General features: G+C 32.4%; 1 long non-coding RNA gene across 5 annotated transcripts; it reads right to left on the bottom strand.

Annotated features, from left to right (window-relative positions):
• Nucleotides 1-3,223: 3,223 nt before the first annotated feature.
• On the bottom strand, nucleotides 3,224-7,378 carry LOC146912616 (uncharacterized). Of its 5 annotated transcripts, none has more exons than XR_015016777.1 (7): nucleotides 7,005-7,378; nucleotides 5,965-6,143; nucleotides 5,498-5,563; nucleotides 4,794-4,922; nucleotides 3,962-4,124; nucleotides 3,695-3,867; nucleotides 3,224-3,533 (listed from the first exon to the last, which is right to left on the bottom strand). It is a non-coding gene; the product is annotated as an uncharacterized LOC146912616 (long non-coding RNA). The 5 variants fall into 5 exon arrangements; XR_015016776.1 differs by having other exon boundaries at nucleotides 4,004-4,124; nucleotides 7,005-7,375; XR_015016772.1 differs by having other exon boundaries at nucleotides 3,695-3,855; nucleotides 7,005-7,368.
• Nucleotides 7,379-14,880: the final 7,502 nt, after the last annotated feature.

Raw genomic sequence — 14,880 nt, 5'->3', positions numbered from 1 at the left:
GAGTTTCACTAGATGACTATCTTGAGTTATCAACTTGAACATGACTATTGACTCAACTTATGAAATCATTACCGGATTCTCTAATTTATTCTTGCCCTAATTCCTTAGTGGCAGAATCATTAAATCCTAAAATAACCCCTAACTCCTTAGTAAATTTAAGATTAGAATTAAGCATGATTGAACAAGAATTCTTAATTGGTTTCAATGGTTTGCATCTATTCCTAGATTACAACGGCAAGAATTTCTTATCTCAAAGCGTTTATTAATTCAACTTCCGTTTCACAATATAAACCGTAAATCAATTTAAAGTCGGCCAAGCAATAAAAGATTTAAAAACAGAGATAAGAAAAATGATTCAATAAACTTCATCAATAATCAAAATAAAGTCATATGAGAATAGTTGTCATCTAGATAATCTCATCCCTAACAACTGAGAATCTAGCTACTCATGATGTTTGTCAAAAGCTAAAAGAGAATTACACCAAATTACAGTTGATTGATGATTAAAGCCATTTGAATCACCCTCCAATTGGTCTCGCAATAGTGCCGCTGTAACCCTTGTGTCGTAACCCTCTTTTCTCCTCTTTTCGTTTTTACTTCTTCCTGGTTTATACACACCTTCTATAATCCAATGCTCCTCCTCCACGTGTGCAGAATTTGTGGGCTTTCTCCCTTGTTTCTCGTTGACCTTTCCTTTGCGGAATTAGTGTGGTGGAGTGGACCCCATATAGTGTATACAAATGTATCCAATTTTGGTGCATGCACGTGACTAGAAAGATAGGAAGGCCAATTACACATCATATATGCTGACCAATGCAAAACACAATTGACTTCAACCGAAAGCTAGTAGAGAAAATGGTTGTGCACTTGTTGAAAATTTGTCTCATTGCTCGTCGGTCTTTTATGCTTCAAACATCGACTACGTGCTTGAATTAACCACTCATGACTGCTCGAACTAAGTTCATTTTATCAACTCAACCTATAAAAATAAATAGAGAACAAAAACTCCAAGAATTTGTTTGGTTAGAGGGATTTTAAAACAAGAATATCTTTTTTGCTCAGTTTGATTATAAAAGCACTCTGAATTGATTTAACTTAATTTAAAACTACTTAAAACTGACTGTAAAAATACTAACTATTGAAGAATTATCACAACCCCAAATTTAATATGTTGCTTGTCCTCAAGTAACAAAATTGACAAAAGTCAGAATTTGCACAAATTTGAAAATGACATACCTTTCCGAGAGGGTGCTCAAATCCTCGTTCGTTCCACTTCCGGTGTTGACTAACTTACCAATTTCGCTCAAGCGGGGCAGACTTAGAGAAGATAGTTCATGCTTTCAACCACACTCTATTTCCTATTCTCTTCCTCACCATTTCTCAAAGCCATTGGGGCTGGTCATGGCATTTGCACGTTCAAATCGACATTTTAATGCATTTTGCTATAAACTTGAAGAAATTCTAAACAGACAAAATCATATAATCACACACACTTTAGAGGTCTTTCAAGGTTATAATGTGGCTTAGGTTAATGTGGGATAAATTTGGGAAAGTAGGTTAATCAAAAAAATTGGAGTTAGATACACTACGGATCCGTAAACATTAAATTACTACTCACCTTCAATCTCTTTGCCAAAACAACATGAGTACTAGTAGAAACTGCTTTATTTTTGAAGAGACCAATTATTTTTTTTATTTTTCGTCTCTTATTTTTTATTTTTTTGTTGTAGACCAATTTTGATTATTAAGTCTACCCATTTTCTTTCACTTTTTTTTTCTTTTTTTTAACCAAGGTTCTACTAGTACCCCACCCCAAAAAAATTTCAATTAAAAAAAATAAAATCCAACAGTGATTTGGAAATCACCGGCAACGGCGCCAAAAACTTGACAACGATTTTCGCAAGTGTACGAAATAGTGCAAGTAGTAAAATTAAAACGGTAAGACCGAGTGTCGAACTCGTGGATCGCATTATACTGTCGAATAGTATTTATAACTTAATTGCACAAAAAGGTACTGAATTTGTTTGATTGCAATAATGAAAATTAAGCAAAGTAAAATTGGGTTGAACTTTATAATAATAAAGTTGTCAGGGATGAGTTTCACTAGATTACTATCTTGAATTATCAACTTGAACATGACTATTGACTCAACTTATGAAATCATTACCGGATTCTCTAATTTATTCTTGCCCTAATTCCTTAGTGGCAGAATCATTAATCCTAAAATAAACCCTAATTCCTTAGTAAATTTAAGATTAGAATTAAGCATGATTGAACAAGAATTCTTAATTGGTTTCAAGGGTTTGCATCTATTCCTATTACAAAGGCAAGAATTTCTTATCTCAAAGTGTTTATAAATTCAACTTCGGTTTCACAATATAAACCATAAATCAATTTAAAGGCGGTCAAGCAATAAAAGCATTAAGAACAAAGATAAGAAAAATGATTCAATAAACTTCATTAATAATCACAATAAAGTCATATGAGAAAAGTTTTCATCTAGATAATCTCATCCCTAACAACTGAAAATCTAGCTACTCATGATGTTTGTCAAAAGCTAAAAGAGAATTGAGAATTACACATAAAATTACAGTTGATTGATCAAAGCAAGTTGAATCACCCTCCAATTGGTCTCCCAATAGTGCCGCCGTAACCCTTGTGTCGTAACCCTCTTTTCTCCTCTTTTCGTTTTTACTTCTTCCTCGTTTATAACACCTTCTATACTCCAATGCTCCTCCTCCACGTGTGCAGAATTTTTGACCTTTCCCTTGTTTCTATAACACAATTGACTTCAACAGAAAGCTAGTAGAGAAAATGGTTGTGCACTTGTTGAAAATTTGTCTCATTGCTCGTCGGTCTTTCATGCACTAGGGCAGAAAACACTTTTTAAATCAGGTGAAAAAGACTTTTTAAATCGGTTATGTATCCGATTTATAGGTGGCCGATTTAATAAGTGTTTCATTTTTAAGTCATTCCTTTGACCCGATTTAAATTCCTTTTTATACATCGGGTAACCCGATTTAAAATGTGTAAATTAAATCGGTTAGCCACATTTAAAAAGTTCATCTGTTTTCAAGTTCGTATTTACCCGATTTAAAATCTTCCATTTTATATCTGTTCACCCGATTTAAAATCTAGTTTTTTTTTTAAAAAAATATAGTTTTCTTTTTTTTTCTCCTATATTGTACATGATTGTGATGAAACAGAACATTATACACGATCATTTAATATAAAATATTATCATAGAACCTTAATTTCATAGCAACTTGTAAATAAAATCATCCACAAAATCTAAACATTGTCATTACTTCACACTTAACACAACAATTGATTTACACCTAGTTCAAGGACTTCAAATGAATCCAAGAATCGAATCTATTACATAATTTTGGCACAACTTAATAATTTAATAGCATGCAACTGAAACACATTTAAAAGAAATTCTACAATGATATCATGCCATTGTACCATGTATGTAGCATCCAAGTATAATGACCATCCAAACTGAACATTAGACTCCAATGGAAGCAAACCTATAAAATTTAACAGAACACAAATAGTATGATTCAGGAATCGTATACAGGGATGGACTGTGAGAGTAATGAATCATAGGGTACGTATAGTGTCAAGTGGAACAAAGTGTATGCCATGAATATACACAATCAACATAATAAAACTAGAAATCACTATGTACCTATCATTAGCCAGATTCCAAGCTTCTTGCCTCAATTCTGGAGGAGTTTCAAGGGTGGCAAGGTAAATTGAAATAAACTTGTGAGGATGTTCAACATGACCCATTTCTTTCAAAATATGTCTCTCTGTTGTGCTCAGCTCCATTTTCAAATTTACGTATTTCTGTTCAAATGACTATAAATTATTGTGATAGAGCAGAGAAATGATGAATGGAAAAAAGAAAAAAAACAGAAAATTATTATATTGATCATCCATAAGTGACTAAGACCTGATATACCAGAGCCAAGCTCATCAGAGAAGAGAAACTCACTCTCTTTGCCTAACCGCAACTCCGCACGATTCCCACCAAGTTTTGAACCTTTGAATACAAGTCTAAATACTCCACGGGCAAGTTCTCCCTCCTCCAACCAAACACAGCTTGCAGCAACTTTCTGCAAAAATATTTGCTATATGAGCATTTTGATTCATTATGCACAAATCACAAGGAAAAAAAAGAAAGCATTTTGATTCTAAGGAAAAAATATTTGCTATATCATCAGTGTTCCCCAAATCGAATTAAAACCGATCTCTTCTTTGTTAAAGCAATAGCAATTGTGGAATGAGCTTCAAAAGAAAAGAAAGCTCCTACTGTGAAAATCGAGGCTTTGAGTTCTTCCTAATCCCTTCAGTCAAACCCTCTTCCTCCCCAATCTACTTTCATAAACTTTCATAGACTTTCCTAAACACTTAAAAAATGGTAAGTAATAAGATAAGCAAAGATATCAGCAAATGTTAGTGTCATAACAAGATGCGCATAAGCTTTTTTAAATGTCTGCCTACTTTATCAAATAATTTCACTCATACAGTTTATACAGACTATTCATCTAACCAACAATATTTCAGGCTACTAACTGCAATTTTATTCTACTAACTGCAATTTTATTTTTCTTTCTCCTATCCTAAAGTTCAAGTTGGGAGTCTATTTTTAAGGGAGGATGTTGGTGGTTATTCATTTCAAAAAACATGTTAGAATGCCAGAATAATTTCAACCTGATTGTACTTAATTTCAACACTGAATACCTAACTTTATAAAACATCTTTGAAAGAGTAGACTTTATTACCTCATGCACTGTATCAGCAATTTGAGTTGAGTACAAAGCATCAATCCTGTACATGTCCTCCCACTGCTTTCTCTCTTTTAGCTTCTCAAACCAATACAATTAATAGATGGAAGGAAGAAATCTTCATTTCTGCACTAACAATATCAGGGCCATGTTAATTATTAGTCATCAAAACCACTTAACATATCACAAATGGGAAAGTATCAGAAATATGATGCAGAAATCTAAAGTTTAAATTACTCACACTTCAAATCTTTTCAAGCAGAAATGTACGTCATAAAAAAATGCAAGTGTTTGAATTCTAGTTTGTAGATGTTTTGAGTTCTTCTCACTTTTTGTTCTACATACACTTGTAATGTATGATATTTGTTAAACGGATGCAATTTCAAAATGATGAGTGCATACACATCATAGGAGCCCTAATATTGATATATTCATTCTTATGATTGCACTGCACTTTAACATTAGATTTATTAACAGTCCATGGCACAAAAGGTTTAACAAATATCATTAACAAAGTCAAAGTACCAAAACTAGTAACAACTTAAAAACAAAGTCAAAGTATCAAACAACAACAACAGCTCAGAATCTTCATTAACAAACACACTAACATTTCAATTCTAAAACCTAACATTACAAGTATTCAATTAAAAATTCAGCAAAATTCATCAAAATCACAACTAAGTGTCAAGAGAAGGGTTTACCTTAAGAAGGTGCGGTAAGAGAGCTGAATTGATAATAACTCTAGACCAAATGCCATGATATCCGTCCTATCCATTAGAATCACAATATGCATGCATTAGAATCACAATATGCCTTTAAGTTATTTTCACCACATCACATCAGTAAACAAGTTAGTGATAATATTTCTATCTAACTAATATCTACCATATGCATTAGAATCACTATGTTTTCTGATCAGGATTGAAGCAAAAAAAGCATTAAAATAAGAATGTTAGCAACATTCTATAGTGTGACCCAGAATCAACATTGTATACATTTAGAAAGTGAATTTATTCTTTTGTGGTACTTCACCTAATATAAATCAAAAGGTACGAACAAAAGTGAAAGAAAAACTAAATTGAATAACACAAAATTATGCAACATATTAGAACTAGCATAGCGTACTAGTGAAATGGTTAATCATTTGGTTTAGAGAATTGGTACTCACCTCATTATAATAGGCTCATAAATCAGAACATAGCAACATCATTTAGACATCTCCAAACCAAATTCAGCCCCATGCAATTAACATGGTCAACTGACTAACCTTATTCGGTCTAATTTCATGTCTTTCACATATTTTTCTTTCGTAGGCAAAACTGGGCAGCTACTGCTGTTTAGCAACAACTGCACCAAAAGAAACTACCAGAAGTGAGTTGCCAAACAAGGCTCAAGCACCCCATCGGAATCAATCATCTAACCAACATTTGTTTGACGTTAGTTGTTATTGGTAATTTTATATAGTTTTATAATATGAAATGTGATATTATCTTAAATCAAATCTGTTCAAATCATTCACAATAATGAACTTATAGCTAAATCATTCATAATAATGCCAACAGCTGCAACATAGCAGTAAACAATTCTACAAACTTTACCAGCTCTTGTTTCTTGAACAATCCCAATCATAGCAGACAAAGTAAACAAATTCCTCACAATCATTTCATCGAACACTTTATGTGCCTTCTCTAAAATTCAATTTTCAGTAAGTAATGAATGAACTACCTCTAAAAAACTAAGCAACAATAATTTCACATGCATAAACAGTGCAAAAAATACATCAAACAAGTAAAATTTACTTAGCATCAACTTTTTTTTTCACAATCCTAAAAAACAATTAATAATTGAAATTCTCTTTTTCTAAACTCTCATCATAACTTAGAATAAGTAAGCAAATTCTCAATTTTCACAGCAAATACAGAATTGAAATCTAAGAACAAATTAACAACAACACTATCAACTATCACATATCATTGAATAATCGAATCAAGCAGCAAAATTTTCGAAATTGATAAAAAGGAAACAAAAATCGAAATTAGGTTTTAAGCAAACAAATTCAGAAGACGAAAGTGCTGAAACAAAAGCAAAATCGGATCAAGAAATTGGAAGTGAAGTAGAGAAAAGCAAAATCGGATCAAAAACGAAAAACAAAACCACACAGGACAATAGAAAATATACTAAAACAAGGACTTTATGGAGAACCTAAACCTGAACTCCTTGTAGAACTAATAGTGACAACTTCGTGTAGATCTGCGAGATAGCGATTCTTCTGCTTTCAAATCGCAAACCCTTATGTAGATCTGCGAGATAGAGATTCTTCTACTTTCAAATCGCAAACCCTAGATTTGACATCTACAGATTGCGTGGAAATGAGAATAGAAAAACCAGAGAAGGTTGAAGTAGGGAGGTTGTAGGTGGTGGTCGCGGCAAGGCTCGGCGTGGCGGCGACGGCAGAGAAGGTTTTCGAACAGTGAAGAGAACAAGACTTGCGTTAACGCGTTATGAGATGGAACACAGAGTTTAGCGTGTTTTTTTTGGACAAACTAGTGAATTTTGTTTTAATAGTTTTTAATTTATTAAAAACCATTTTTAAGTCAGGTGGACCAATTTAAAAAAAAATCTTTGTTAAAGCCTTACCACCGTTTGAGTTTTTAAATCATGTGGATACCAACCTATTTAATATCCCTGTGTTAAAAAGTGATTTTTGTACTAGTGATGCTTCAAACATCGATTACGTGCTTGAATTAACAAATGTCAGAATTTGCACAAATTTGAAAATGACATGCCTTTCCGAGAAAGTGCTCAGATCCTCGTTCGTTCCACTTCCGACGTTGACTAACTTACCAATTTCGCTCAAGCGGGGCAGACTTAGAGAAGATAGTTCATGCTTTCAACCACACTCTATTTCCTATTCTCTTCTACACCATTTCTCAAAGCCAGTGGGGTTGGTCATGGCATTTGCCCGTTCAAATCGACATGTTAATACATTTTGCTATGAACTTGTAGAAATTCTAAACAGACATTCAAAATCATATAATCACACACACTTTAGAGGTCTTTCAAGTTTATAATGTGGCTTAGGTTAAGGTGGGATAAATTTGGGAAAGTAGGTTGATCAAAAGAATTGGAGTTAGATACACAACGGATTTCCAAACATTAAATTACTACTCACCTTTAATCTCTTTGTCAAAACAACATGAATACTAGTAGAACTACTAGTTTATTTTTGAAGAGACCAATTTTTTTTTGATTTTTCGGCTCTAATTTTTTATTTTTTTTTTGGTGTAGTCCAATTTTGATTATTAAGTCTACCCATTTTCTTTCACTTTTTTTTTGTTTTTTTAACCAAGGTTCTACTAGTACCCCACCCCAAACTTAAAATATTGCTAGTTCCGACAGCAACCCCAAACTTAGTTTCAAATCAATACCAAGTACCTATGACTCTATCTACCTCCAAAGAAATTAAACAGATATAATATAGTGGGTTCAAAACTTGTGACATGGTTCGTCACCAAAACAACAAAGAAAATTTTGCATGAAGGCTCAAAGGGGTTAGCAAAGGATAATCATAATAATAAGGGTGGCTTGAAAAGACTCAGAGTACCAAACAAGCGCCTCGTGTGTACGAAAATAAGACCAATAGTCTGTAGAGAATCAATGCAAGGTCCAGAAAAATAACATTCAAACATGGATACGCACATATGAAAGAATTATAGTAAAAAGTGGAAAATTATGTTTGGCTCAACTTCTCACCGGTTATGCTATAAAGACAAGAGATGGTGATTCTGATCAATATTTTCTATAGTAAGCCCCATATCCATTATGCTCTTGAACTTTGTCAATAAGCTAGCCATCTCCCTTGGCGGTCAGAATAATTCTCTGAGACAAAAACACAATTTTTTTTTGAAATGGAAAGGTCAGAATATTCTTGCAAACTCAGCAATCAATGCCACGAGTAGCAACCAATAAGTGGTTATGTGATAATATTTTTTTTTTATTTGAGAACATTAAAAAGCAGAATGAGATAAAAAAACACTAGAAAATTGCTTACTGATGTGGGTTGCCTCCCATGAAGCGCTTTTTTAACGTCATTAGTTTGACGCGTCAGCCACTGTTATGGTGGCATATATGATACAAAGAACCCATCATCCTTCTTCTTCCTTTTGTTGGGTAAGAAACCCATGAACTTGATCAACATATGATGTTGCTTTCATATCATTTTCAAGTGGACAGCAATGAACAAGGCATAAATGGCATCTAGGACTTCATCAATCTTTTCCTTTTTCTCTGCCTTGTGGCTAAATTTTTTTGGAGAAATGTTTTGTTGAGGAATTTTTGGTTGGACATCTAAATCTCTCCAAAGTTGGGACTTTTGAGTTTCCTTACCAACAAGACCACTCTTAATGTTTACCGATTCCCCCTCATCTTCTTTCTTTTCCAGAACACTGAATTTATCTTCAATCTTCAGCTTCTCAAACTCAACCACTTGCTCAAATAACCTTTCACATTGACTTTCAAATCTTCCAATTGAACCTTGATTATTATTCATGAATTCAATCAAAACATTCTTGATGTGAAATTTCCTGTCATATGATTCGTTGGGAAGAATTTGAATAGGTAGCATTTGCTAACAATTAATTTTTTTTTCATGAGAAACTCATCTTGTGCTTCCAAAACCAATAGATCTTCACCTTCTGGTGGTGAGACATAACAATCAAAAGTGTCACTCATATGGCCTTCTATACAAAAATAAAATCTATGAGGTAAAAATCGAAGGAGGTCCTTTTCAAATGTATCTCTCATCATCTGCCCCTCAAATATACGACATTGTGTAGATAGAAGACAAGTTTCAGTTTCTTCCGAAAGTTGGAGAAGATAATCATTAACATCTTCCATACTCTACGGATGATAATTATCTCAACAAAGAAGAAAAATAATACTAACACACGACACCAACAACTTGATAGCGATTTTCGCAAGTGTTCGAAATAGTGCAAGTAGTAAAATTAAAACGGTAAGACCGTGTGTCGAACTCGAGGATCGTGTTATACTGTCGAATAATATTTATAACTTAATTGAACAAAAAGGTACTGAATTTGTTTGATTGCAATAATGAAAATTAAGCAAAGTAAAATAGGTTTGAATTTTATAATAATAAAGTTGTCAGGGATAAGTTTCACTAGATGACTATCTTGAGTTATCAACTTGAACATGACTATTGACTCAACTTATGAAATCATTACCGGATTCTCTAATCTATTCTTGCCCTAATTCCTTAGTGGCAGAATCATTAATGCTAAAATAACCTTTAATTCCTTAGTAAATTTAAGAGTAGAATTAAGCATGATTGAACAAGAATTCTTAATTGGTTTCAAGGGTTTGCATCTATTCCTAGATTACAAATGTAAGAATTTCTTATCTCAAAGTGTTTATAAATTCAACTTCCGTTTCACAATATAAACATTAAATCAATTTAAAGGCGACCAAGCAATAAAAGCATTAAGAACGGAGATAAGAAAAATGATTCAATAAACTTCATCAATAATCAAAATAAAGTCATATGAGAAATATATTACAAATGCAAGAATTTATTATCTCAAAGCGTTTATAAATTCAATTTCCGTTTCACAATATAAACAGTAAATCAATTTAAAGACGGCCAAGCAATAAAAGCATTAAGAACAGAGATAAGAAAAATGATTCAATAAACTACATCAATAATCAAAATAAAGTCATATGAAAAAAGTTGTCATCTAGATAATCTCATCCTTAACGACTTAGAATCTAGCTACTCATGATGTTTGTCAAAAGCTAAAAGAGAATTGAGAATTACACAAAATTACAGTTGATTGATGATTAAAGTCAGTTGAATCACCCTCCAATTGGTCTCCCAATTGTGCCGCCGTAACCCTTGTGTCGTAACCCTCTTTTCTCCTCTTTTCGTTTTTACTTCTTCCTGGTTTATACACACCTTCTATAATCCAATGCTCCTCCTCCACGTGTGCAGAATTTTTGGGCTTTCTCCCTTGTTTCTCGTTGACCTTTCCTTTGCTGAATTAGTGTGGTGGTGTGGACCCCATATAGTGTATACAAATGTATCCAATTTTGGTGCATGCACGTGAATAGAAAGATAGGAAGCTGACCAAATGCAAAACACAATTGACTTCAACAGAAAGCTAGTAGAGAAAATGGTTGTGCACTTGTTGAAAATTTGTCTTATTGCTCGTCGGTCTTTCATGCTTCAAACATCGATTACGTGCTTGAATTAACCACTCACGACTTCTCGAAACTAAGTTCATTTTATCAACTCAACCTATAAAAATAAATAGAGAACAAAAACTCCAAGAATTTGTTTGGTTAGAGGGATTTTAAAACAAGAATATCTTTTTTGCTCAGTTTGACTATAAAAGCACTCTGAATTGATTCAACTTAAATTAAAACTACTTAAAACTGATTGTAAAAATACTAACTATTGAACAATTATCACAACCCCAAACTTAATATGTTGCTTGTCCTCAAGTAACAAAATTGACAAAAGTCAGAATTTGCACAAATTTGAAAATGACATACCTTTCCAAAAGGGCGCTCAGATCCTCGTTCGTTCCACTTCCGGCGTTGACTAACTTACCAATTTCGCTCAAGCGGGGCAGACTTAGAGAAGATAGTTCATGCTTTCAACCACACTCTATTTCCTATTCTCTTCCTCACCATTTCTCAAAGCCAGTGGGGTTGGCCATGGCATTTGCCCGTTCAAATCGACATGTTAATGCTTTTTGCTATGAACTTGAAGAAATTCTAAACAAACGTTCAAAATCATATAATCACACACACTTTAGAGGTCTTTCAAGGTTATAATGTGGCTTAGGTTAAGGTGGGATAAATTTGCGAAAGTAGGTTAATCAAAAGAATTGGAGTTAGATACACTACGAATCCCTAAACATTAAATTACTACTCACCTTCAATCTCTTTGTCAAAACAACACGAATACTAGTAGAACAACTGATTTATTTTTGAAGAGACCAATTTTTTTTATTTTTCGGCTCTTATTTTTTTTGGTGTAAACCAATTTTGATTATTAAGTCTACCCATTTTCAAGTGTACGAAATAATGCAAGTAGTAAAATTAAAACGGTAAGACCGGGTGTCGAACTCGAGGATCGCGTTATACTGTCGAATAGTATTTATAACTTAATTGAACAAAAAGGTACTGAATTTGTTTGATAGCAATAATGAAAATTAAGCAAAGTAAAATTGGTTTGAATTTTATAATAATAAAGTTGTCATTGATAAGTTTCACTAGATGACTATCTTGAGTTATCAACTTGAACATGACTATTGACTCAACTTATGAAATCATTACCGGATTCTCTAATTTATTCTTGCCCTAATTCCTTAGTGGCAGAATCATTAATCCTAAAATAACCCCTAATTCCTTAGTAAATTTAAGAGTAGAATTAAGCATGATTGAACAAGAATTCTTAATTGGTTTCAAGGGTTTGCATCTATTCCTAGATTACAAATGTAAGAATTTCTTATCTCAAAACGTTTATAAATTCAACTTCCGTTTCACAATATAAACAATAAATCAATTTAAAGGCGGCCAAACAATAAAAACATTAAGAATAGAGATAAGAAAAACGATTCAATAAACTTCATCAATAATCAAAATAAAGTCATGAGTAATAGATTACAAATGCAAGAATTCTTATCTCAAAGCGTTTATAAATTCAACTTCCGTTTCACAATATAAACAGTAAATCAAGTAAATCAATTTAAAGGCGACCAAGCAATAAAAGCATTAAGAACAGAGATAAGAAAAATGATTCAATAAACTTCATCAATAATCAAAATAAAGTCATATGAGAAAAGTTGTCATCTAGATAATCTCATCTCTAACAACTGAAAATCTAGCTAATCATTTGTCAAAAGCTAAATGAGAATTGAGAATTACACAAAATTTCAGTTGATTGATGATTAAAGCCAGTTGAATCACCCTCCAATTGGTCTCGCAATAGTGCCGCCGTAACCCTTGTGTCGTAACCCTCTTTTCTCCTCTTTTCGTTTTTACTTCTTCCTGGTTTATACACACCTTCTATAATCTAATGCTCCTCCTCCACGTGTGCAGAATTTTTGGGCTTTCTCCCTTGTTTCTCGTTGACCTTTCTTTTGCTGAATTAGTGTGGTGGAGTGGACCCCATATAGTGTATACAAATGTATCCAATTTTGGTGCATGCACGTGAGTAGAAAGATAGGAAGGCCAATTACACATCATATATGCTGACCAATGCAAAACACAATTGACTTCAACAGAAAGTTAGTAGAGAAAATGGTTGTGCACTTGTTGAAAATTTGTCTCATTGCTCGTCGGTCTTTCATGCTTCAAACATCGATTACGTGCTTGAATTAACCACTCATGACTTCTCGAAACTAAGTTCATTTTATCAACTCAACCTATAAAAATAAATAGAGAATATATTTTAAGAGAATATATCGAATATATATATTTAAAAGGGGATGTGATACACAGTGGCGGATCTCTTCAGTGGCCGGCGGGGGCCACGGCATCCCCCAGATTTTGCTTATATAGTATATTAGATGTAATATGTCCAACAAATTCTATCTGCTGCAGTGGTTGGGGGTGCCACAATGTGGTAAAGGTCGCTGGTTTGACACTGCATGACTTCTTTTTCACATATTTTTTCACATATTTTTACAAACTGTATTAAAAATAACGATTTTTACAAACTGTAAACTGTATTAAAAATAGCGATTTTGATGGGATTCGAACCCACGATGGATACAAACTGTAAACTGTATTAAAAATAACGATTTTGATGGGATTCGAACCCACATTCTCCTTCTACTTTCAAACAATTCATACCACCTGGCCAATTATTAATTATTGTTATTGTTTGAAACCATTTAATATATGTTTCATAGAAGTTTGGCACCCCCAAAAATTTAAGTCAAGATCCGCCACTGATACACACTTTTTTAAGAGAATATATTTTATATTTTTTATTCTATAATGTGACATTTATCTATATATAAAATATCTCTTCTTATTTATCTATATATAAAGCCATGCTTTCTTCAAAAAAATTAAAATAAAGCCATGCTTCACGCGTGCATAAATATAGGTATGTTTTTTTTTTTTCACTGCCAAAAAGAAAATATTTTAATTATAAAGTCACAAAAAATTCCTTTTAATTATATTATACTAACGATCAGGTAGACATTTCGTATCCCTCTGTCCATCTTTTTTATTGCGATAGCACATGTAAACTCTAACTAATAATTTTTATGAAATTTTAATTTTGATTAAAATTATATGTAAATATTTATGACTTTTATATAGTAGCACACTATATAGGTTTATCTTTTAAAAGCAACTTTGTTTATTTTGCTATTAAAAAATAAATAAAAAATAAATTTGTTTGAAGATATAACTGGAATAATGAAAAATCTAAGCCAAAATAAATCTTGTGGTTTCCTTTATATTTTGTTATAGATTAAAATATTAGGCAAAAAAGAATTTATATTATATAAAATTAAATAAATATTATTTTATTTTCTTGCAAAAAATAACTATTGTAATTTAATTTTATATAAGTTGGGTCCAAGTTGTATATAAGTTGGGTCCAAGTTGTGTTAGCACATTATACTCTCTCCGTCTTAAAATAATTGTCTCTTTAGCATTTTTTCTTTGTCTCGAAATAATTGTCACTTTAGAATATCAGTGCAGCATTTATTATTTTTTCCCACTATTATATCATTATTTATTGAATTTCATCCAACTTAACAACTCCACTAACTACAATTAATAAAAGTTTTTTTAGTAAATAATACTAATTTTACTATTGAAATCAATAAAACTAATCATTTTCTTAATAATCGTGTACAAACCTTTGACGGCTAATATTTTTTTTTTAAGACGGAGGTTTTGCATAATACTTAAGGTATGTACATGTTAATAAAAAAATAATTCCGAACAAGCATAAATTATAATATTTAATTATTATAGCACTTGCTATTCCTGGTCCTTTTTTCTCTCTATTAAAGCACATGCCAATCACTTGTTTCTC

This window comes from Medicago sativa, chromosome 6 (genome assembly GCF_051527215.1).
Source record: "Medicago sativa cultivar Bolivia chromosome 6, Bolivia_mono, whole genome shotgun sequence".
Lineage (NCBI taxonomy): Eukaryota > Viridiplantae > Streptophyta > Magnoliopsida > Fabales > Fabaceae > Medicago > Medicago sativa.
The sequence above is the reverse complement of the archived record's forward strand: the minus strand, read 5'-3'. Positions and strand labels throughout refer to the sequence as shown.